The sequence below is a fragment of the Hippopotamus amphibius genome, chromosome 11 (assembly GCF_030028045.1).
Source record: "Hippopotamus amphibius kiboko isolate mHipAmp2 chromosome 11, mHipAmp2.hap2, whole genome shotgun sequence".
In the NCBI taxonomy this organism is placed as follows: Eukaryota; Metazoa; Chordata; class Mammalia; order Artiodactyla; family Hippopotamidae; genus Hippopotamus; species Hippopotamus amphibius.
This window is the reverse complement of record NC_080196.1, coordinates 529,290-554,906: the sequence shown is the minus strand read 5'-3', so window position 1 is coordinate 554,906 and position 25,617 is coordinate 529,290.

The following is a 25,617-nucleotide window of genomic DNA, read 5'->3' as shown; positions in this document are numbered from 1 at the left end:
CCGCAGTCCTGTGCCACGGGCTTCTCCAAGGGGCTTGGGGTCTGGACCGGCCTCGTGAGACATGCTGCAGCCCCTCCCCCACACAGACCTCCCACACGGGGACTTTGATGACCTGGGGCGGATTCCTTTCCTGCCCTGTCTCGAGAAGTGCACGACATGCCTTACAGATGATGGATCTACAGCAGTTAAAGCAGTGATTGTGCCTGGCAAGGAGCCCAGTAGCCACATTTGCCACACACGAGCTCCACGCCGCACCGTTCTCATCCTTCAGAGCACACGCACTTGGGGATGCCATCCACACCTGGCGTCCACACCTCCCGCCGTCTGAACCAGGCTGATGTGCCACTCCCGGTGGGTACAGACCCCGTCCCCTGACTGCCTGGGTCTATAGTCTCCTTCCCAGGCAGCGGACAACTTGGCCTCAAAGTCAGAAAGCAGCCGCACTGAAGCCAAAGATGAGAACAGGTCATGTCACTCCAATAGCCCATCTTCTTCCCTCTTTCTCACTGGATAGAAGGGAGGGTCACAGGCAACCGTTGGAAGGAACCTGAGAAGAACGGTTCGTGTCCTCCTGCAGGACCTTCACTGCAGCCACCAGAAGACAGGGAGGGAGGGCACCCTGGTCTCAGGACAGAACGTTCTTGACTAACAGTCACAGGATCTGCTTGGGGCCCTTCGGGTGGAGGAGCAGAGGGCAAGACCTCTGGTATGCGTTTTGGTCACATTATGAGACAAAGAATTCAAGAGAAAGCAGATTGAATTTAACGGGTTCTCTTTTCCACTTGTGTGCCTTCCTGACCTGGGCTGTGGGCTGGGCAGGCAGTTAAACACAATCACCTTTAAGGAAAACGTAAATGCTATAGACCAGTGAGCCTCAGCCTGGCTTTTCCTCTGAAGGAAATCAGACTCGGAAAGCACCAGGTAGCCTCCCTGCAGAACAAGCCACCAAAATCTGGTGGCTTTCATCCTGGGCTGGGCTCGGGCGGCCACCCCGATGGCCTCACTTTAAGTTAATCACCTCTCAAAGGTGTCCTCTTCAAGCAGTCCCATTCTGAGGTGCTGGAGCTTAGGACTTCAACAGATGGATCTGGGGAGAACACACTTCAGCCCACAGCGCCACTGAAATCCAAAACCGCCAAAGACAGTACAGGCTGATGGGAGAAAGGAGAGGACGCAGTCCAGCACCGCCTGTCCACCTGCAGCTCGGACCCGGCGCTGCACACCAGCTGCCTGTGCCCTGCGCCCTTCAGCCCCTTCGCCTGCCCACTGCTGCAGCTGCATCCTTTAAATTCACCCTTCTCGTTGTACTACGGTCGCCTCTTCTGAAAAATATCACTCATCAAAGTAGAGTCCAAATCAGAGGACCCTGGGGAATCTCTGAGTGCTTTAACCTTGTGTATCTTTGGGGAAACAATAGAGCCCAGGTGCACGGTGAGTATCCTCCGTGCTCCAGGCAGATGCGAGGATGCAGTGTGGACCCAGGCAGCAAAGAGAGACCCTCCCCACCACCAAAGCACATCCGGGAAGGAGGCCCCCATAGGATGGTGTTTCCTCTTTTATGGTAAAAACACAACCTGATGGCTAAAATCAAAATGAACCAGCCCTGAGAATTCATTCGTTTTTCTTGCTTAGAATATATTTATCTCCAAGTGCCTTCCCTGAAGGCTGCGGGTGCGTCCCCTGCCCCGGGTTTTCTGTTCAGATGCCCCTTTTTGGCAAGCAACTCATGACAGGCAAGGGCGTGGAATCTGATACCCTTCTTTTCCTTTACATCTTTAAAAAACATCTGCTGCTCTAACAGCTAAGCCTGCAAGTTGCCAAAGCAAAACACAGTCAGAGCACGAGAGCACAGTGTCTGTCCCAGCTCTGCTCCTCCCCACTTTCCAGCCTGTTTGATCAGCTCCAGGAGCTGCTGACGGCTCCCTCGGCCTCCTCGGCCTCCAGGAAGGAGGCAAATGCCTAGAGTCGGGGCCTTGCGCTCATGGAAGAGAGAACAGTCCACACATCACATCATAAAAAATGTTGGAATAAAACTAATGCTTCTTTTCTCTTAGCAGAGCTATGTTTATATTTCAACTTCTGACGATAAATGATCAGAGATGTGAAGAAGCATAGATGCCTTTTCTTCCCTGTCTTGTCCTCCAGGGAAGCACGGAGGCATCGGTCAGTGAAACCAGATGATAACAGGGGTCTGTTTCTGAGCAGGAGCTCAGGGCCCAGGAATGCCGCACAGATCCACGCTGTGCTTGTGTGCCGAGAAAATTCAGAAATCCAGAGTGCACACTTCCAGTGGGTGCATTCCGTCCATGCTTCACATTTAAAGATGTTTTCCTTATTTATGAATTTTATATGCAAGGCCACCTTTTAACTATGAAAAAGGCACGTCCATCTAAAAGGGCTCAGCATCTGACACTTTGTATCCGTCGTTGGGACCGAGTGTTAGGTTCATCGCTCGTGAGGATGGGAACCTAACCCTCCGTGTCCAAGAGGAGCCCCGTATACGCGTGAAAATGGGTTTCGACCTCCTTGAGGCTGATGCCACCTGTAAGTTCGTATTTTCCACGCAGTGCCCTTTGATAAACTTATAGTAAGGGAATGGATATATAATTAGAGTATTTTGTCCGCATGCAAGCATAATAAAAGAAATTGAAGAAGATTCACACAAGTGGAAAGCTATCCATGTTCATGGATGGAAAGAATTAACATTGTTAAAATCTCCATACTATCGAAATCCATCATGATTCCAACTACATTTTTTACAGAAATAGAAGAAACAATAGTAAAATATTTATGGAATCTGTAAAGACCGCACACAGTCAAAGCCATGCTGAGAAAGGACAAAGTTGGAGGCATCACATTTTATAACTTCAAGCCACAGTCATCAGAACTGTGTGGCACTAGCAATAAAACAAACATATAGACCAGTGGTACAGAATCAAGAGCCCAAAAATGACCCTGTGCAGATACACTCAACAGAGATTTGGCAAAGGAGCCAAGACTACTCCACAGAGAAAAGACAGTCTCCTCAGTAAACAGCACTGGGAAAAGTGGATATTCATATGCAAAAAAATGAAACTTACCCTTATCTTAAACCACTCACAAAAATTAATGTGAAATGGTTAAAGACTTAAACATAGGACCTGAAACCACAAAACTCCCAGAAGAAAATATAGGGGTAAATCTTCTTGACATTGGTCTTGGCAATGATTTCCAGGATATGACACCTAAAGCACAAGCAACAAAATAAAAAATAAGCAACTGGGACTACATCAAGTTAAAAAGCTTATTCGTAGCAAATGATCGACAAAATACAAAGGCAACCTACTGAACGGGATAAAATATTTGCAAACCACATATCTGGTAAGGGTTACTATCTAAAATATATAAGGAGCTCACAGAGCTCAATAGCAAAAAAAAAAAAAATCCAAATAAAAAATGGGCAACGGATCCAAACAGACATTTTTCCAAAGAAGAAATACAAATGGCCAACAGATTTATGGAAAAATCACTCAGCATCACTCATGACTCATCACTGGAGAAATGCAGATCAAAACCACAATGAGATATCACCTCACACGTGTCAGAAGGACTATTTTAAAAAAAGATAAGAGAGAAGCGTTGGTGAAAATGTGGAGAAAAGGGAACCTTTGTGCACTGTTGGTGGGAATGTAAATTGGTGCAGCCAATTACAGGATGGAGATTTGTGAAAATATGAGAAATACAACCACCAAACGATCCAGCAGTTATACCTCTGGGTGTACGTCCCGAAAGGAAATGAAATCACTATCCTGTAGCCCCATGTTCATTGCAGCGTCATTTACAACAGCCAAGATATGGAAACAACCTAATACAGGAACAGAAGGATGGATAAAGAAACTGTGATATATATATAATGAAATATTCTATATATAATAGATATAATGATACATATATAGTGAAATCTTAATCAACCATAAAAAAAAGAAGGTAGTTCTGCTATTTGTGACAACGTGGATGGACCTTGGGGGTATTCTGCTCGGTGAGATAAGTCAGACAGAGCAAGACAAATATACATGGTCTTACTCATATGCGGAGTCTAAAAAAGCTGAGATCATAGAAACAAAAAACAGATTGGGGGCTCCCAGAGGTGGGGGGTGGGCAAAATGGGCAGAGGGGATCAAAAGTTACAAACTTCCATTGATAAGTCCTGGGGCCCTGATGCGCAGCATGGTGACTGCAGTTAATAACGCTGTATTGTATACTTGAAAGTCGCTAGGAGAGCAGCTCTTCAAAGCTCTGATCACAAGGAAAAACTGTAATTATGTACGATGATGGGTATCGACTTGACTTACTGTGGTGGTCATTTCACAGTACACACATGTATCCAATCATTACGTGGTGCACCTTAAACTTATGCAATGTTATATGTCAATTATCTCTCAATAAAACTGGAAAACAATAAAATAAAAAATAAAATGGGGAAACATTTTAAGTGAAGGAGCAATAATTTGATGGGGGCCAGTGTTTGTGTGCGTGTCTGTTTTCAATCTCTTGGGCACCTACCTAAGACTGGAATGGCTGAGGCATTTGGTAATTTTATGTCTAACTTTTTGAGAAACTGTCAAACTGTCTTTCAAAGTGGCTGCACTGTTTTACGTTCCCGCCGGCAACGTGCGAGGGTCCCACGTGCTCCCGTCCTCACTCACACCAGCCGTTGTCCATCTTTGTTGCTGTGGCCGCCCTGGTGGTGGGAAGTGGTGCTGACCGTGGTTCGCATCCGTGGCCCCCAGGGGCTCATCACATTGTCTCTGTACCATGTGCTCACTGGCCGTTTGGGTACTGTTCTTGAAGAACTACCCAGATCCTCCACCCACTTTTAATTAGTTATTTGTCTTTTTTACATTGAGCTGCATGACCTCTTTATATGTCTCTTGTCAGATTATGATTTGCAAATATGTTGCCCTATTTTGTAGGTTGTCTTTTTTTTTTTTTTGATAGTGTCCTTTGCAAGCAGAAAAGTTTATGGTTTGATGAAGTCTAATTTATCTATTTTTTCTTTTGTTGCTTGTGCTTTTTAAAAAATAAAATTTGCCTTTATTCTTAATTTTTCTTATCTTCACATCTTCTTCTTGTTTTTCCTTGAAGTTCGTGTGTCAGGGGTTGCTTGCTCTTTCTGCCAGTCTCGATCACCAGTGTCCTCTGCCGTTGGAACTGTGGGTCTTAATCAAACAATTAACTTCATCTTCAGTGAAAATAAACCATGAGAGCAATCTCCTTCTCCGACAGGAATCCACGTTCCCAAGCTGTGAGCCGCCCAGGTCCCTGCAGCCTGGATGCTGCTCCTGTGAGAAACTATGTCCTCCGGTCCGATGCATTTTTGGGAGGAGGGTGTGTTTCCTGTGACGCTCTTGTCAAGTTTCAGTCTAAATAGACCTGAAAGAGCTCGCAGATTGGGAAGGCGGAGGGCAAAGAGCTTCTGTGGGACTCGCGGGTCCGTTTGTTTTTCCTAGTGCTGGGCTTGCCAATCAAAGGAGTAAGTAAGCCCATGCTTAAGGCGGCATAGACTAAACAGCCAGGGGACGGGGTGGGAATTTGCTTACACAGGGATTTCCTGCATGGCTTGGAGGTCAGTGGCCGTGGCAAAACGTCAGTTGAGGGGCTCGACCTGTGACTCCACACGTGCTCATGGACGTGAAGCCCGGCCTTTGCGTCTGAAGATGGTGAGCAGGACAAGGAGAGAGGCTTTCACTCAGCGGCACCTGTGCGGGCAGATCCCAGCAGCACAGCGCCCGCGTGGCACCCTCACGCTGGGCCCTGCAGAGCAATGAAACGAGGCCACGACCTTCAAAACTGACTGATGTGTGGCAGAACTCTCTAACTAGAATTTAGTTCTTATGAATATTCTGCCAGTGAATGTTACCAGTGGGCCAAAATGCTTTCCTCCTGGAGCTAAAATAAACTGCTACAGATAGGAGTCCAAAATTACCAAAGTTTTCTGTGTTTAAAGCATATGAAACAAGGGGGGAAGGGACACTGAAAATTAAAGTTCTGACTTTGAAAGATTTGGAATACATGGAAAGCTCCAATTAGTAGGCGTAACTCCCAAGAGAAATTCGTTCAAATATGAAATCATACTTCAGTAATACTAGAATCAAGGACAGGGATGTTTAAATAATCTTGGGGATTTTTCAGTGTTATGAAACCCACATGCCACCATAAGATAAACAGAAGCTTCCACAAGGGAAAATAAAAGTTTGGTTACGTGGCAATAGCAGTGAACACAAAAGAAGGGAGAGAAAACACACTGTGGGTGGGAGGCTGGCAGCGGCCTCAGCCCAGCCCCCAGCCCCTATCCCACCGCCAGGTTCAGACTTTGCACCTGGTCACGTGACATGTCTTTACAGCATCTTCCTCCGGAAAGCCTTTCCCAACCCTTCCCAGAGGAGGGAGTTATTTCCGCTCTGACCCGGGAGCATCCTGGCAGGTCCGTGACCCACCAGGGAGTGACATCATGCCTGCGACACTGTAGGACCGGAGCTCCTGGAAGGCGGGGTCGGAGACCTGCTGGTCTCTATTCCAACCACCCAGCAAGGAACCTGAATACACACACGTCACTGAAGTACACAAATGCAGCTGCCACCATGAATATTACAACCACGTCGTCCCTAAACTAGCCTAGAAAATCCAACACTGCATCACACGTGACTGAAAGACAGCACATACAGGAAGCGATCTCTTTCGTTGTAGAGGTTAGTAAAACCGATCTATGTTGAGCTAATCAGAGAGAAGCAAACATAATAAATTAAAGTGAATGCATCATAGAATGTGATGTAAAATGTTAAAGAATTCTTCTTAAATTCTAAACATTGTTTTCATATATCTGAGTACACAGCATTGGTTACCACATACAAGTTCTGCAGGGTCTGTGCTGAGTAATTTGTAATTAAATCCATTTGTGTAGAAGATCTTGGGGAAAAAATGCATTTTTTTTCTTGAGCTCCTATGATACCAATCTACTGAGCAAACAGTTTTCTAGTGAGTAATTCAGTGGCAAATTTCAACCTGGTTCTTATAAAATTATCATGAATTACTGTGGACAAAATTAACTATTAGTACTATTTTGCAAATATTAGAAAGAAATAATTAGTGACAGGAAGTAACCTGACTGACCTAAATAATTCTCTAGTATACTTTTGTGTGTTGATTTGTTTTACTTATTTATTTTTGGTTTGTTTAATTTTGAAAAGAGACAAACATATATTTAACTTAATCTTTTAACTTTTTAAGCAAGGTATAGCCTTCTTTGGAAAGTAAACTATTTTAACTTAGCTATCTCTGGACTCATAAAGTTTCAAATCCAGCAAACTCAGCTTGATTTGCTCTGAACAACTATTTTTAACCACTACATTAAAAACTGTGGACATCTGATGTAGGGTAACGTTTTAAGAAGATGGAGTCCGGTTAGAAAGAAAGTTAGTTTCCGAAGCCCCGATACGTCCCACTCGGACCTGACCGTGTCGACGTCTGTTGTTCAGTCTGTCGTGTGAGGCAGCCCAGCAGCTGTGGCCTTGAGGCCAGGTCACTCCACCACCAGCCGTGTCCTTGCGCGGGTCCTTCTCCTGGAGCTTCAGGGCCTAATCTGTGAGCCGCCTGTCGTCATCACCACCAGCGTCACGCGTGCCTGGCGCTGCGGCAGGAAGCGTTGTTTCCAGCACCGTGCTGAGTACACACGTTTCCCTCACCAGCCTGACCACAAGAACTGCTTGGACACAGTAAAAACATAATAAAGAGCCCGCAGCCCTTCCCCACCCCACTGAGTCAGGATTTCTAGGGAAGAGCCCTCAAGTCTCTCTACGTAACAACCCCCTCGAGTGGTCCCTCGGGAGGCAGTTTGGGAAACCACGCTCAAGGATCCAAACACCACCTCTTGGGACGTCCCTGGTGGCACAGGGGTTAAGAATCCGCCTGCCAATGCAGGAAACACGGGTTCGAGCCCTGGTCCGGGAAGATCCCACATGCCGCGGAGCAGCTAAGCCCGTGTGCCACAACGACTGAGCCCATGTGCCACAACGACTGAAGCCCGTGTGCCTAGAGCCCGTGCTCCACAACAAGAGAAGCCACCACAGTGAGAAGCCTGTGCACCACAACTAGAGAAAGCCTACACACAGCAATGAAGATCCAACACAGCCAGAAAAAAAAAAGTCCCTTCTTTTATGCACACGTGGTGTTCACGAGCCCATCAAGGCAGGAATTCTGACCCCAAAAAAGGTGCAGAAAAATGTATAGAATCCCACAGATCAGATTCTGAGTTCACAGACGGAAAAGATCGCGGTCATTCCAGTTTGTGGATGCAAACCACGTTGCTCACACAGTGATTTCCTCGCTTTCATGTCTACCTCACCACCGCAGCAAAGCCAGCGAGCCCAGTCCCGCTGAAACAGCCCTGCGGCTGGGGCACCGGCCTGGGAGCAAAGCCTCCTGAATGGGGAAGAGTGGGTGTTCCTGCCCGAGGAGTTCCTGTGGATGCGGGGAGCGGTGGCACCAGACGGAGCAGAGACCCCGGGGACACTGCCTGTCCTCTCAGTGGTCTCGACCCCAGGCAGCGGTGGGCAGAGGCCCCGCACTCAAGACGCAGCTGGGGCAGCACCTCCACCCCCCACAACCCCCCCCCCCAGCCGCCGGAGTCCCTCGTCGTTTCAGCCTGATGTCGTTTCGCGCTCCAGGCTCTTCTCTTGGCCAGAAACGCCCTTTCCTACCCTACTTCACAGAAGCAGAGTGAACTTCGAAAAGCGCCTCACATGTCACCCACCCTGTCAGGCATCCTCATCCTCCTGTTGGGTGTGGACGCCGCCCCTCCAGCCCCTGCGCGTGGCCTCATCGCCTGCATCCTTAGGACCTCACTTCTCCAGCCCCGCTGCTCTCTGAGGACCGGACTGTCGTTTCCTTGATGACCGAGTCTCCCCTGAGGACTGGTGCAGGAGGGAGAGGAGAGAGCAGGTCATCAACAAGCTTGAGTCCAGGGGACGGTCACGACACTCCCCTAAATGAAAGGTCCGCGAATGTGTTGAAATGGGATTTGTCTCCACATAAAACCTGCCCCTTCCCCGCAAGGCCCAACTAACCCAGTTTGGGTCAGCTTGTAGGCAGAGTGAAGACACTTCCCTCTGGGAAGCGGTGACCATCTACGTCTCTGCGGTGTGGGGAGGGATGGCTGGAAACGTCCCCGAGGTGGTCGAATCCCCTCGAGTTATGGGGAACGGCCAAGAGGTCTGGCCTCTGTGTTTTTACGACCAGTCCACGAAGCACATCCGAGGAGCTGGTGGAACCTTCGGCCCAGATGGGATTCCCGAGCTACTTTACTATTTGAAAAGCAAAACCAGATGGTCGCAGACAGGGTGGTTCAGGGCAGCCAGGACACAGGGCAGGAGCCTCAAACCTGCTGTGTTCACCGCCCGTGAAGACTGGGGCAAAACCGGAGTCACAGAGGGTGAGAGACGTTCATTAAATCAGCCAGAAAAGCTCCGGCTTTCTCATTTGTTTCCACTCACCTGCAAGGGGCCTTTGAAATGAAGCTGGAGTAGTCAACCCTGATGTACAGAAGAAAACGAAAATACTGCTATTTGAAGAATTATAAATCACTCAAACAAAAAGGGAGATCAGACCCTCAGATGCAGGGCACGGCTCTCAGCGACCGGAGCTCTCCGGTTGCTCTGCGTGTGTCCAGCCGCCCATCGCACGGCCCTGGGCTCCTTGGAGGCCAGGCCCGCGTCCAGGCCCTCTCGGCGTCCCTGTGGGCCTCTCTCCTTGTCTGCACCGCACTGCTGTCTTACCTCCCATCGTTCCTCCTGAGTCTTGTGAAAATTAGAATTGCTTTTTTGGTTTATCTAGTAAACATTCTAAACGCTGCTGTGTCTTATTTGGGGCAAACATTGGGCAGTTACCCACGTTGCTCCATTTCTATCTTTTTATCTGAACTTCCCACTCCCTTTTATGGATTGCATTTGTACTTACAACGTTACTTCATGTAAATTTGCTTTTTCCTTACAGTTTTACTTAGTGCTGATTAAACTTGGAGTAAATACAGCTTTAGGGGCTGGTACAGACCCTCAAACACCCAGGCCACGTGCATGCGGACCAAAGTACAAGCCACACGTAGATCTGCTCAGTTGGATCTAGATTTAAAAAACAAGACGACAACTGCAAGAAGTTCTTTCTTCTGAAGCCTCGCCTTAGCAGGGGCTCACATTCGAAAGTTTTCTGGCCAAAAGTTTTCCTCCACGTGAGAATCATCCTGCGATTTTGCAGTGGATGAACGATTTTGTAAGTTTAGTCACACGCATTACCAAGAGCCGCCGTAAAACCCTAGAATCAGGCAAAAATATCCGCTGGAACGTTGATCATGTGCATATATCCCTGCAAAATCCTTCACGTGGAACTTTATACCTGAAGATCTTGAGGCAATTAGTGAGGGGAGATTATCTCTGCCTTACGTGGTGCTGAGGGATAGAGCTTAGCCCCTGTGATAAAGGTCTTATTCAGACCCCCAGAGCACAAACGTCTGTCAATAACAGAGTCTCAGGAGGGGTGGGAGGGGCGGGAAACACAGAATGAATTCCACATAAATCCCGATTAAAACATGGTCTTGGAGATGAGTGAACTTTAAGCTAATTCTTTTAAAAATAAGGGGAACCATGGAGATTAATTTCTCTGGAATCCCACGAAAACCAAAGACCTTCAGATCTGTCCAGTGTCGTTGTTTTTTATGCTGATATCAGAACAGCTGTGTTGTAGCTGTCACTTCACTTAAGGCCTCACCTGCAGTCTTCTCTGTGTTACAAAGAGAGAAAGAGGAAGTGGAGGAAGGAAGGAAGGAAGGAAGGAAGGAAGGAAGGAAGAAAAGGAAAGAAAGAAAGAAAAAGAAAGAAAGAAAGAGAGAAAGAGAGAAAGAAAAAGAAAGAAAGAAAGAAAGAAAAAGAATGGAAGGAAGAACGGAAGGAAGAAAGGAGAGAAAGGAGAGAAAGAGAGACAGAAAAGGAGGGAGGGTGGACTTTGGATTGATACCACGTAGGAAAGATTTCCAGCAATAAGTAAAAAAAAAAAAAAAAGAACAGCCCACATTCAAACGACAATAAATTTTAAATTCTATTCCAGCTCCTCCATTTACCTGCCAAGAGGTGTCCATCCAGAACGTCACTTAGAGAAAGAGCACGGACGAGTGCTGAAAACCGAGAGCGGTTTGAACGCGTTTGTGAACACAGCCCTGAGGACCACCTCTCATGGTAAGTTTTATCATTATCCTCACTTTATAAATGAGAGAACTGACACGCCAAGCTGCTCAGTACCTTAGCCAAGAAACGAGTAACTCAGATGATACAGCTCTGGAGCCCGTATTCTTAAATACTACTGGACCGCTTTGAGAAATTACGTCATTGGCTGGACAAACATGGGATGGGAGCGCGGGCGGAGGCCTCCCCGGCTCACCGCTGCCCAGGGCTCTGGGTGACAGCGTCCCAGCCCGGGCAGGTTCACGTGACCAGGTCAGGCCAACGATGTCAGATTTTTCCATGTGTGTGGTTTGAAGGGACCCTGGCCTTCCCCCTTCACTTATGTAAATGTAGGTACAGAGACTGATGTGCAGGAGTTCCATTATCATTAATTTGTTTAAAATCAGGTAAGTTCTGTGTGTATTTACACTTCTGAGTTGTTTCACAGAAAGTGTTAAAATTTTCACGTGGAAGGACATTTTTGATTTGGTCTTGGTTAACCGTTTCTGGTTTTATCGCACTGGGACCAGACAGTGCCATTGGAAATATATTTTTTCTAACATTATCTCTGTGACCTGATATATGATCAACTTCTGTGGATGAATAAAAACCAGAACGCATGCGCACCCGGTGCGAGTGGTTTCCCGGGGACAAGCTTCACTCACAGGGCGAGTCATAGTTTCTAGACTCTTACAAGCCTCAGAAGACGCCTGGGTTACAAAATTAAAGATAAAATACTTCCTGCATGCCAGGGTCTCTTAGCGGAAGCCCAGGAGGATTTCCACGGCCAGTTGGTAAGGGCCGCTTCTGCAGCAGGGCCCAGAAAGCACATCGTCCATTCTTTCTGCTTCTGGAAAGAGGCTTGTCACATTTTAGTAAGAAATAATGTACACGGTTTTCCTAACATAGATGATAGATAGGTGTGTGATAGATGAGAGAGAGATTTTCAAAGGAAAACTGTCAACCTGGTTTCCTGAGAGGACACGGTTTGCTGGAAGGAACAGCTATCGATGCCCCCAGCGTAGGACACGGTCCCGCTGCATCATCCTCAGGCCCCCCTTCCCGCCAGAAAACACTTCCGTCCTGGAGGAAAAGACTTCTGGTGAGAGCATTAGAAGAATGGGAGCACTGAGAACAACACAACACTGTATTTCCTGCACGCTGGAGGAATCCACTTCAAAACGGCAGCCATGACCCTGCATCCCTGGTCTCACACGTCACAGACATGGACTTGAAAAAATAAAGCCTAAAACAGTGAGTAAAGAATGATTCGGAAATTTCGGGACTTTAACGGATCAAACGTTCGTTGTCGGCTTGCTCTTGTGCAGACGAGATGGTCAGACACGTGGACCCACTACGTCCTTCCTTTTGCCATTGCCTGTACAACGTCACCTCTGTTCTCCTCAGGTGATCCTCATCTCTTTAAAGCAAGATAGATACAAGCAGCATTCTTTTTGCTGACAGGCAACCCTATCCATTGACTCATCCACTCAGTAATATATATTGAGCCCCTGAAAATCTCAAAACTGGAAATGCGCGAGACCCACGCAGGGTTGGCCTGTGCTGCAAGACAAGCCACGCCTCACACGATTTTCAGATGCTGCAGAAAACGCCAGGACTTGCAGCTTTCCTCATTTAAAAGCAAGGAGACTTCAAAAGGATATTAAATCAGCAGATTGATAATTATCTGAAAATTTTAACTTGTAAATTACCTGCCTTGTGATCTTTAGAAATAAACCAAGGTATCTGGTCTCTGTGACAAACAGCAAAATGACCTTGAATCTACGAGCCTCACAATTTAGCATTACTTCCATGTCAGTGTTCATAAAACTTTTCCTCTTTTATAATAAAGTTCCTTGTGCCTGTTTTTAATTTTCTAAAAATCAGAGCTCTCCTAATGTCATTCAAATCCGTGATAGTTTTCCAGAGCAATTACTGTAAAATCTCAACAGGGAGGCTCCCACTCTAGGTACCAGGAGGTGAAAGCGCTGTTCCCGTGCACTTCTGTCTGATGCGTTAGTGCCACTCCAAGCATCCTATCTGATGCTCTGAGCTGTGTCCCAGCATCCTCTCTGCTCTTCGGAGCATCCCGCACGCACGACTTCTGTTCCTTCGCTAAGCAGACCCTCCCTACCATGCGTGCGCTTGTGCTGCCTTCACAGAGAGAGACGTCGCTGGGACCAGGTGTCCCTCCGACTGGGGTCCTCACAGGACTGCAGGTATTCTCGGTTTGGAAGGTGAGGCTTGTGAGATACAGAGAAGACACTCTCTCCTTTCTCAGCTGACACATGAGTTGCTAGTTCTACAGCCAAGCGCCCCGTGTGTCGGCGTCTCAGGGCACAGCTTCAGTGAGAATTTGTCACAGTGCTCAGGGCACAGAAACCGCACTGTCTCGGGCTGCTCTGCGGGACGACCTCACGGAGGCGTTGCTGGGCTCCGTGGGCCATCGGGACAGCTCGCGGGACCGCAGGGTTCTGAGGACAAGCTCACTCACTTGTCGATTTACAGTCAGTGAAGTCCCTTCCGACGGCATAAAAACGACAGTCGCTGCCTCAGCAGCCTTCCTACGCCTCCCCCCACCTCAGTCCTGGAAGGCCGGGGCTGGGGGTGTCTGTGAGGCTCAAGTCGGGTGGTCACAGCACCCAGATTTCTCAGGCTCCTGCTCTTTGCTGCGGCCGTGCCTGCAGGCGCCCACAAGTGCGAACCAGCTACCGCGTGTTCCCATCACTTTCCTCTGCTCAGCCTCCCAGGGTCCAGGGTCACTGTCCTCACTGATCTGTGCAAAGACGCTCAGTCCCAAGACTGCAGGACATTTGATCTAGAAGTGACCCAAGCGGGTCCGTCCCGACCTCCTCCACTGAGGAGTGGCTGCACTCACGCTGGCTCAGCGTCTGCGCCAGGCGACCCCCGCCGGGGCCACAAAGCCTCCTCTGAGACGTCCACCTTCCGGCTCCCTTCCCACCCTGGCCTCAGTCTCTGCACTGCTGCATCGCTTCCTGACCCTGCATGTTCCCAGGAGAAGGCGAGGTTGTGGACAGGCTTTCCCGTGATGTCTCTAGAACAGGTTCCCCAAGCCTGGCTGCTCGTCACAATCACTGGGGAAATTTAGCAACCAGGCTCCTGGTACCACCCAGGCCCGGAGGGTTGGGGCTGGGCTTCAGGCTCCAAGTCCTCTCTGGGCGGCAGCTCACGGAACAGGGTCTCCAGACGGCGACCCTGCGGCTGGGGCGTCCCGTCCTCGTCCAGATCAAGGCCCTGTTGGAATTCCACTGAGTCTGAACGTCTAAACTTCCAGCGCGCTGGCCCTAAATGCACAAGCATTCCTTTCGGGTACCTGGATAGGTAAAAATAAGACGTTAACCCGAGTCTATGAAAAAGGCAACTTTAAGCCTGAAGAGAGCGTGCATGTGGGTTCTGCCTGAACTTTATCAAGTCACGTCTCTAATTCGCATCTTAATCGAGTTTCAAGTCCAGTCCTTTGCAGGTTCAGCCCATTCCTTCTTCAGGAGCTGATAATGAGCCACCTGGGGCCCCTGCCAACTTGACCTAAGCGGTCCGCCCTGCACAGAGTGCGAGAGCCGAGCCCTGCAAAGGCAGGCTTCTGGGCCCTGAGCGGCCCCGGGAGGGGCGGCGCCGCAGGGCGCTGGTTCCCGGCCGGGAGCCCCAGCTCTCACCGGGTGTCTGCGCCACCTTTATCACACGTTTCTTGTCGGCTGTGTAAACAGAAGTGATCGCATTAACCTTTTCAACACGAGAAGTAGGAACGCTCGCTCCATATATAGAAGGGAAAGTGGAGCAAAGAGAAAATGAGCGATTATCCTGAGGTCAAAGAAGAGTTTTGCCTCTGATTTTAGAAAAAGATTCTTCCTTTAAAGTGGCCAACGTGCTGGTAGAAACAGAGGCCTGCCACGCGGCCGACGCGGAGGGTACGAAGGTGACCCAGAGGGGGCGAGTTTGAGGCAGCCGTGTGGGGTCTTGGTGACGCATGCAGATGCCAAATAGGCGTTGCCTTTTTAATTGGAAACAACCTAGATGTCCTTTAATGGGTGTGGACGTAACCAGACAGCGTGGAATGCTGCTCAGCAAGAGACAGGAACAGAGTCTGATGTGCTTAGCAGTTCGCACGGATCTCAAAGGAAATACGCTCAGTGAAAAAAAAAGCGTCAGGAGGTCATGTGCTGTGTGATTCCATGTATATAACACCTTGAAAGAACCAAATTACAGAGATGGAGAGCGGGTCCGCGGTCGCAGGAGTCCGGGACGGGCGGCTGGGAGACGGCTGCGTCCGTGAAGAGCAGCCCAAAGGCCCTGGGGTGGCATCGCTCCGCTCTGCGTCCTGACGGTGGTCTCGGGACCCTGCACGCCTGGTGGGGCCCGGCGCACACCCAGGACAGGGCAGGCAGAGCCGGCGACAGTGGCGAGGCCCGGGGTCCCACCAGAGTCCATTTCCGGGCCGGGACGTTGTGCTGTGGTCTTGCAGGGTGTACCCCGCGACCCCTGGAAGACGGAGGGGAGAGTGCCTGGGTCTTTCCACCGTGTTTCTTACTGCATGTAAATCTACAATTATCTCAAAATTAGACGTTTTAAAATATACTGGATTTAAGAAGGCCTTAAAAGCAAAAGGGAAGATAGCAGAACCAAAGACAGTGCCTGAAGCTCTGGTCTCTCCGGGGGACGCCAAGGTGGGGGTGCCTCCCTGGCCTGCGTCCCTGGCTGGACGCCGGGCTCTGGGCACAGCCCGTACAACGCCCGTGCCGGGTCCCCGTAGAACCGGCACCGGGGAGGGCGGGCCCGGGCCTCCGGTTTCCGAAGCTGCTCGGCGGTGCGGGCGTGCTGCCGGGATGGGACCGGGCGCTGCCGGCCCTCCCTCGCTCCTGCCTGACGGGTCTCAGCCCGGTGCGTTTGGGGAAGAACCGCCCGGCAGAGGAAGAGCTCGCTCCGCTGTCGCCAGCCGCCAGAGCCTCCCGCCGCGGGGAGCGGCGGCCACCGTGCAGGCTGCCGGGCGGGAGCGGGTGCCCCCCACGCAGGCGGTGGCCGCCCCTTCGGCAGCGCGCCTGCAGCTTTGATTTCCACGCGAGCATCTGCTGGGCCTTATCTCTCTCTTGGTTCCAAACACAGAAGGGGGAGAGAAGTGCTATTTTTCTGACTCGCCCGGCAACCTTAATAGTTATAACCAAGTCAAGAGAGACACAGTCAGCACCTTGACGTTTGCCTTTACAGGACTGCGCAGCGACAGCAAGGGCTACGTTATCTTACAACGCTTTGAAATAGAAATCCTGGACCGGTCCAATTGAAACACATAAAAGTTCATTTTGGAACCCGCCAGCTCTCCACCACGTGAAGTAAAGACACCTGGAGTAACAGAGGTGACATAAAGCTCTCTTTAGGTTTTTAAGTTCCTGCAAGTATTGCCATTACACAAACTATATTAGGATTTTTAAAGCTAAGTGAAAGAAATTAAGCTATTACGCCTAAAATTTCCCCCTTGAAACCTGTTCCTCCAACCCCTTCAACCCCTCTGAGCGCCTCCAGCCCCGAGCTGAGTGCGTGGCCGCAGGCCCCGGACTGTCCGTGGACTCCTGTTCAGCCGGTGACCGGGGTCAAATACACCTCTTTTCAAACCCCCTTCCCAGCACCTTTTCCAGGCTCAGTTATGTGACCTTGGAAAGTTACTTCCTTTTCCAATCTCTAGTCCTGTCCAATTCACCTGACGTCACCGTCCTCCTCACCACCGAGGACAGCTCGTGAAGACCTGAAGCTGCTCTGGCAGATAAAAGGCACTCGGCTTCGTGTGTCAAGGGTGGGTGCGAGGAGCAGACGCCGACTAAGATGCGCTCGGGTAAATGACAGTTTGTCCTGTGGATACACATCCTGTAACATAAGGGGAACAGAGCTGAGGCAACACCGGGAGACCGCCAGGATCTCAGCCCACGGAGTTAGGGGTCGGGGGCCACCAAACGCACCTGCTCTGTCAGCCTTAATCAAGAATTCAACACACACCCGGGTTCAGAACCAACTGGGAGAGAGACGCAGGCGTAAAAGACTGCTTTTATGTTGATGGAAGCTGGACCAGAGAACAGGGCCTCATACACAGCAGTCATCAATTACTGCAGCATTTGTGCTCTGCTGAGCCCTGCAGATTCAACCAGAAAGCACATAAGGGTATCGTTTTACTCCGAGTTCCATCTCTGAATGGCACTTTTCTCTGAAAGGGAACATTTAGACACTGACGGTAAACGTGAGGCCTCGCTTGTGGTGCAGGACAGACCTCCTAGGTGTGGCGGTCACTAGGTGTGGCGGTCACCTGTATCAGCGACCACACAGAAGGTCAGACGTGATGCCAGGTGGGCGTTTTCTGTTTGGTCTTCTAAAGGCTGAGACTCAAGCCACGGCTGAGGGCAGGTTTTGCCTGGATCTTGAGGCCTGCTCTGAGCTTCAGGGCTCCCGGATAAAGAGAGAGAGAAGGTAGAAGACGCGTTGCTGGGTGGACAGATGCAGAGGCAATTTAGCACGGAGGGCCTCCTCTGGACCCAAGAGCCACCCCCCTCAGACCCCTGAAATCTGGTCATTGCATCATGGGTTATGAGCAGAAGGCATGCAGGGTCAAAGGAAAAATGTCAACTCCATCACATTCTGGTTCACTGATATTCAATAGTTCTCGCAAAATATTGGAAAGCAAGATAATTATATAAAGACTAATATTAGAGATTTTATGGCCAACTATGAATTTCAGTGATTCTTATTTCCCTTCACTGTAATAAAAAAAAAATGGTTGTCTAAGGGCACACCTGGGTTTGGTTATAAGATTTTAAATCTTCCCCACTTGGAAGCACTTCACAACAATCTTTTAAAAAATATGACTAATATGCTTCGCTTGAAACTCTTGGCATTAGTTCCTGGAGAGAGATTTCACTATCCCGGCTCACGTGCCACGAAGTAGCCACACTGAGGGTGCTGCTGGGGAGCACGGAGAGCTGAGGAAGCACGGACTGAAAACACCTTCTCTCCGCCTCAGTGTGAGATTTGGAAGAGGGGCGGAATTCAGGGCAAACCATTGCTTTACTTTACTTTATCTCGAGTCACAAAAACGGGTGTTTTGAAAGTCCCCTCTCTAATCAAATGTCTTGTGCATTTTTTTTTTTGGCTGCGTTGGGTCTTCGTGGTGGTGCGTGGGCTTATTGCGGTGGCTTCCCTTGTTGCAGAGCTGGGCTCTAGGCGCACGGGCTTCAGTAGTTGTGGCTCTCCAGCTCTAGAGCACAGACTCAGCAGTTGTGGCAAACGGGCTTAGTTGCTCCATGGCATGTGGGATCTTCCCAGACCAGGGCTTGAACCTGTGTCCCCTGCATTGGCAGGTGGATTCTTAACCACTGTGCTACCACGGAAGTCCCTGTTTTGTGCATTTTTAATGCATCTCACCCTCTGGAATCCCAACCCCTTCTCTCTCAAGAAGGCTGAATCTTGATCAGCCCCACGTGTCCCCTGTCACGTAGGCTCCCTTCCCAATTAAAGGTCAATGTGGAATGAAGGGCACTGGGCAGGTTGTGTCCAACAGCCAAGGATGAGCTGTGTTTACCTTCACACCTTTCAGACTCAAAATCCATGGCAGCCTCCAACATGGTTTTATATTTAATGTTCATGCAACAGTCCTGAGATATTCTGCCTATGTTGTGGTCAAAACCACATGATGACTGTTTTTCAAAATAACAGCGAGATGTCTGCAAACAAAAACATTCCATGTGGAGTGGCCTGAAATCTTCCTGGAGCTTCTCGAATGGATGTGTCCTCGGTTTTAAGAACTCAGGCGAATTTAGAACATCATGAAGTTGATGACGTGATTTGACTGGGGAAGTTGTAGAGTATTTAGAGGAAATGATGCAGTACAATCTGATGTCTTCAGATGATGTAGGAAAAGATCCACAGGTTAGGCCTGTCCTTTCCCTAAATTTAAAACCACTGAGGTACTCCTGAGTTTCTTGGCTACAAAAGGGAGTCTACCAGTTTATGCAGGACCCAGTCTGTAGATCTCATCACTACAGATTAATAGAAAAATTATGGTCCAGGGGGATAAGTGCTGGGGTTTATACCCTCCAACATGTACTAACAAGAAGTTTGGGAGCCAGTCAGCACCCAGCAGTTCAGAGAGTCAACTCATGCTGAGAACTCACCAAGAACTGCGTTTTTCCGGAGAACTTGACAGTGGCCAATTGTGGGGAAAGGCAGAGAAAATTGAGCAGGCCCAGAAGACCGCTTTGCTTTGGGAATTGGCAGAAATAAATTCTGCAGGTATTTGGGCAATAGATAGTAGATATTTCTTTGTCTTTTGTATTTTTTTAGAAATTTGCTGTATCAAAATCATACTGTTTTTCTGACACCTTTTTTGAGAAAATTTTGTTGACTTACTAAGGAGAATAACATCAAACCAGGATCCCGCTCATTGCAAACACGTATTGCTCCTTGAAATAAAGAAGCACGGGGAGAAATTTTCCCCCTTATTCCCATTCTCATCCTGGTTTTTTAAGGTAATATTGTGCAGAAATCGTGCAATCTTCAAAGGTGCGATCGATTCTACTAAAGCACACAGTTATTTGCTGTCTTCCTGTTAGAGGAGATGCTACCCATTCTGGTTGCCACGCAACTGCCCGTGGAAGGAGGGTGTTCTCCACCCGGGTGCCTGGGTGCCGCCCAGGACGCTCTGGACGACGGAACCTGGCAGACGCCGCGTCCTCTGTCGGCTGTAAGGACCGGTCCACGATTCGACTTCGGCCACGATGGCCGTATGTTCCAGACGGAGGCCGTTCCTCAAATGTATATCCTGGAATGAAAACCTGAGGACAGCGTAATGCGAATGAGAAATAAACCTTTGTTGTTGTAATTCATTGAAATGTGGACATTTTTGTAAGCGCCGTATAAACGTGAGAAGTTGGACACACGTGACAGCGGGGCTGAGGGTTAGAAGGCCACGCCCCCAGGGCAGGCCGCTCAGAGGGACGGAGGGGTGTAGGGCCCCGACCGACTGTGACGTTCCTTTTCCAACCTCTGAGTGACCCACCTCCAGAAGTTTCAGGACACGAGACAACTACGTGCCGTCCGCGCTCACAGCTTTGTGGAGCCGAGAGCCGTCCCAGCTGATCCCGCGCCGGCACCTCGGTCTCCCTCCTGCTCCCACGTGCTGGTCCACCCCTCCCACCCCCAGGGCGGTCTCTCCAGCATCCCCACCTGTCTCTGCACTTGCTCCCTCCACGTGCACCTGCGTGTGACCGGGCGCCGCTCCTCCCTGGACGCCGGGGCTGAGCCGCCTTCATCTCCCGACGCTCAGTCTGCACTTGGCTCGCTGCCTACAAGCACCTCCAGTACGCTGCGCTTCCCTCTGTCTTAATGCCTGACAGCTTTTATCCTAATTCTCTGTTTTCTTGCCTGTTTTCACCATTTCAAGTAGGTTTTTAACTCGTTTCTCATGATTATCAAAGTAATACAAGTTCAGAGAAATTTGGGGGTATTTTGGAAAGCATGAGTTTTGTACTCATAGCACTCACAAAATTACACACATGAATTAATGAAGGAGGGAGATATTTAGTTCTAGAATAGCACAGGTGTAGAAGATGTGAGTAACGGAGACTAGGCTGGAACTATAGGTTGTGGGCTGATCTCAGAGAGCTGTGAAATCCACATTAAGGTGTCTGCTCTTCCCTGCGTAGTAATGGAAATCACGCTTCAGCCTGCATTTTAGAAAGAATGTTGGAGACATAAAGGCTGTGGACTGGGAAAGGGTAGACTGAAGACTGTGCTTCTAGCAAGCCCAGTAAAAATTCAGGCTAACGAAGCAACAGTGTAGATTAAAGATAGGACATCTGGTGTATTTCAAGGATAGAGCTGATACAGATCAAGACATTGGCTAGTTCTGCAAAGGACAGGGAAGAATTGAAGGTGATGTAGCAGGGCTGGGGTTTCTCCCCACGCTGGTGGTGGCGTGAATCAAGCCCCGCGGGAGGGGAGGCTGTCCCTGAGGATGACGAGATCAGGGTGGACACACTGAGATTCCGCGGGATTTAGGCTCAGGCATCTACGGGGGCTGCATGTGAAGCTCTGTGAGTCACCTGCAGAGAACTGATCTCTAGGACGCGGAAGTGAGGATTCTCCGAGGGGAAATTGGGTTACAAAAGGAGAATCCAGTCAAAGACACAAGCCTGGGGACACCTGTATTTCCGAACAGCTTACAAAGGGGCACCAGCTGAGACACGTACGAGGAGTGGTCAGAAGCAGAGAAGAATCAAGAAAACATGGTACTGCAGACCCCAAGGGCGGAGAGAAAGAACTGGACCCTGACCCGGAGAACGCGCAGACACACGTAAGTTCTGAAGAGTAATCTCCATGATGGTGAGCTACAGGATAAAAGTGGGGAAAATAAATTAATATTAAGGTATGAACAAGGCTTTTCGCGAACAGACGAGCTCGATGTCTTCACTGACCACATGAAATACAGAACTCACGTGTTTCCTCCAGGGCCTGTTTACCACCTGTAAATTGAATTAAGTCGAACAATCATTTGACCATGATGCCCACCTCTCCGTGCCCGTGTATATACCGTGAAACAAAGTTGTAAACAACTTTGCTCTCGTGACTTCGAAATGCAGTGTTCGACATGTATAACTGCCGTCCCTGGCTCCGTCCTAACTTTATCCTGCAGCGCTGAGAAGACTTTTAGTCACTAATTTTCTTACGAACATTCCCAGCTCTCAAGCAACGGTCAAATCAACGTCTAAAAAGCTTAAAAACCATAACAAGATGCATATGTCCTTTTACAATTTGTGAGATGCTTATGAATGTCCTTTTAAAGCCTCATCCCTAAATCACAAAAGCACTTTTTCAAAGAAGGGTGTGGTGTGATATTTATTCACCACATTTAGGTATCATGTCTTCCAACAAAGAGCAGAACTATATCCAAAAGGCCCAATTATAGTAGGTAAATATTTCCATAAAGACCATCTGGCTTTTTGCAAAAACTTAGGTGGTTTCAGGACCGTTCCTCCCTTTCCCTGACGTGCTTTGTGCTCAGATGGTGCAAATCCGCTCCACGTGGGCTACGGAATGCTTTTTCCTTTCGCCTGAAAAACAATTCCTTTTGACTTGTTTTCTCTTGTTGTTACTTTGGTTTTGATCCAGGCTTCCTGGCAGGGCCAGACTTGAGGCTCAGAGCTTCATCTTCCTGCCGTCTGTATTTATCTGTGCATTTCCTTTATTCTCTATGTTTTATTTTAGTGTGAATAGTTTGAGTGTAATATATCAATTAACAGTGATTATTTTCCAGCCCTACTTCTGTCTTGTGACTCCAGGCAATTTATGTCTGTGAGGCTTATTCTAGGGTTGAGATGGCAGATCAAGCACAGATTGAAATCCCCTTCCTCCTCTCTGAACAAATGAAAATGCCAGGTGGAATAGGAAGTATTTAGAGCTGATCTCTAAAGCATGAAATAAAGCACGAAAGGAAGCAGGAGCACACAGCAAGAAGCAGGATTTGAGATTGCAGTGCACAAGGGATCACAGGAGTTGGGGTTTTGACACTTGCTCAAGCAACAGGAGTCAAAATAGCAGGTCCCAAACCGAAACGAGAGGCAGACCTGGCTGTCTGCAAGAAACCAAAACCCCATGACGTGCTTCCTGTCTGTGACACAAGCCTGCGTCTCTCTGTCCAACAGCCGGGGCTACTCCAGCTCCACCCAGGGCACCGGTGGCTCCTTGCTTCTGGTGCCAAGTCAGTGAATTTAATTACACTGCAAAATCGCCCAACTTTGTGTACCTGCACGAAAATTCCCTACAGCCCAAATGTCTATTGACAAATGAGTGGATAAAGAAAATGTGGTAGATACATAAAATTGGAATATTATTCAGCCAATAGGAAGAAGGAAATCCTGCCATTTGCAACAACACAAATGAATGTTAAGGATACTATGCTCAGTGAAATAAGCCAGTTACAGAAGAACAAACACAGCCCGATTCCACTTACAGGAAGGATCTAAAATACTCAAACTGATAGAAACAGAAAGTAAAGTGGTGGTTTCCAGGGGCTGGAGGAGCGGGAAATAGGGAATTGCCGTTCAATAGGTACAAAATTTCCGTCATACAAGCGGACAATTTCTAGAGACTGCCTGTCGGCCTTTGAGCTTATAGTTGGCAACACGGTACACTTAAAAATCTACTAAGAGGGTAGGTCTCACGTTCTGTGTTGTTACCACAATTTAAACCCCTCCCCCCGAATAATTAAATCCTATAAATTTCAAAATCTGGCAACAATAAAAGAAACATACAATTCTGGAATAAAAGCTCAGCAACTAATCCTGACCTACCTCTTTTCCTCTCTCCTCAATGGAAGCCAAATAGGTGAATCAAAATTTTTTTTAGAATGTTCAGTCCTACCTCAGAATCACAAGATAAGTAAACTGTGGGGCAGTTTACTTCTTGCCCTTCCCCTTCTGAACAAATACTAAGAATTGTGTATTTTTAGAAAAGAACAAACTAAACCTAAATTTAGTAGAAGGAAAAAAACAGCAAATATTATAGCAGAAATAAATTAAATAGAAAATATGAAAGTGATAGAAAAAAATAAGTGAAACTGGGTTGGTTTTTGGAAAAGATAAAAATGGTAAACTCTTAGCTAGATTAACCAATAAAAAAAGAGAAAACAAATAAAGCCAGAAATGAAAAAAGAGACATTACAACTGATGTTACAGAAACACAAAGGGCCATAGGAGACTCCCATGAACGATTACTCACCAAAAAACTAGAAGAAATAGATCTATTTCTATACAACCTTTCCAGACTGAATCATGAGACACACAAACTCTAAACAGATCTATAACTAGTATGGATATTGAATCAATAAACAAAAACCTCCCAACAAAGAAAATCCCAAGACCAGACGGCTTCTGGAGAATTCTACCAAACATTTAAAAAATTAATGCCAGTTCTTCTCAAACTCTTGAAAAATTAAAAAGGCATGAATACTTCCCAGCTCATTTCATGGGATCAGCATTAATCTGATAACAAAGTCAGACAAAAACATCACAAGAAAAGAAAACTACAGGCCAATATTCCTGATGAGTACATGCAAAAAAAACCTCAACAGAACAGTAGCAAAATGTGCTGAATTCAACAGCACGTTAAAACGATCAAACACCATGACCAAGTGGGATCTACCCCTGGGGTGCTAGGATGGTTCAACATACAAAAATCAATTAATGGGATATATCACATTAACAGAATAAAGGATAAAAATCACACAGTCTTCTCAATAAAAGAAAAAGAAAAAACTCGCAAAAACTAGAAATAGAAGAAAAGTACCTTAATATAATGAGGACCATAAATGAAAAGTTCACAGTTAACATCACACTCAACAGTGAAAAACTGTATGCTTTTCCTCTATGATCAGGAATGAGGCAAGGATGCCCAATCTCAACACTTGCATTCGACAAAATGTTGGAGATTCTAGCCAGAGCAATTAGGTAAGAAAAAGATATAAAAGGCATCCAAATTGGAAAGGAAAAAGTAAAATTGTCCCTCTTCGTAAATAACATTACCTCATATACAGAAAACCTTAAAGACTCGATTAGAAAATCTGTTAAAACTAATATACAAATTTGGCAAAGTTGCAGGACATAAAATCAATATTTAAAAGTCAGTTCCATTTCTATACACTAAAAACAAACTTTCTGAAAAGGAAATTATAAAAGGAATCCCATTTGTAATAGTACCAAAAAGAATAAAATACTTAAGTGAGCAGTTAACTGAGGAGGTCAAAGACTTGTATATTGAAAACTACAAAACATTGATGAAAAAAATTAAAGATTCCACAAATGGAAACACATCTTGTGTTCATGTGTTGGAAAACTTAATATTATCAAAATGTTTACACTATCCAAAGCAATCTACAGATTCAATTCAATTGCTATCAAAATCCCAGTGCATTTTTTACAGAAACAAATTGTACAATTCATATGCAACCAGAAAGGATCATGAACAGCCAAACCAATCCTAAGAAAGAAGAACAAAGCTGGGAGTGTCACACTTCCTGACTTCAAAATATATTACAAAGCTACAGTAATCAAAATGTTCTGGTACTGGCAGAAAACAGATATATAGATTGATGGAACAGAATAGAGAGCCCAGAAATAAGTCCATACATCTAAGGTCAACTGATCTTCAACAAAGTTACCGAAACTACTCAAGGGGGAAAGGATTATCACTAGCATTTGTAAACTAGATAACCACATGCAAAAGAATCAAACTATATTTTTATTTTACACCACACACAACATCAGCTCAAAGTAGATTAAAGACTTAATCTTTAGACCTGAAACTGTGAAACTCCTAGAAGAAAACA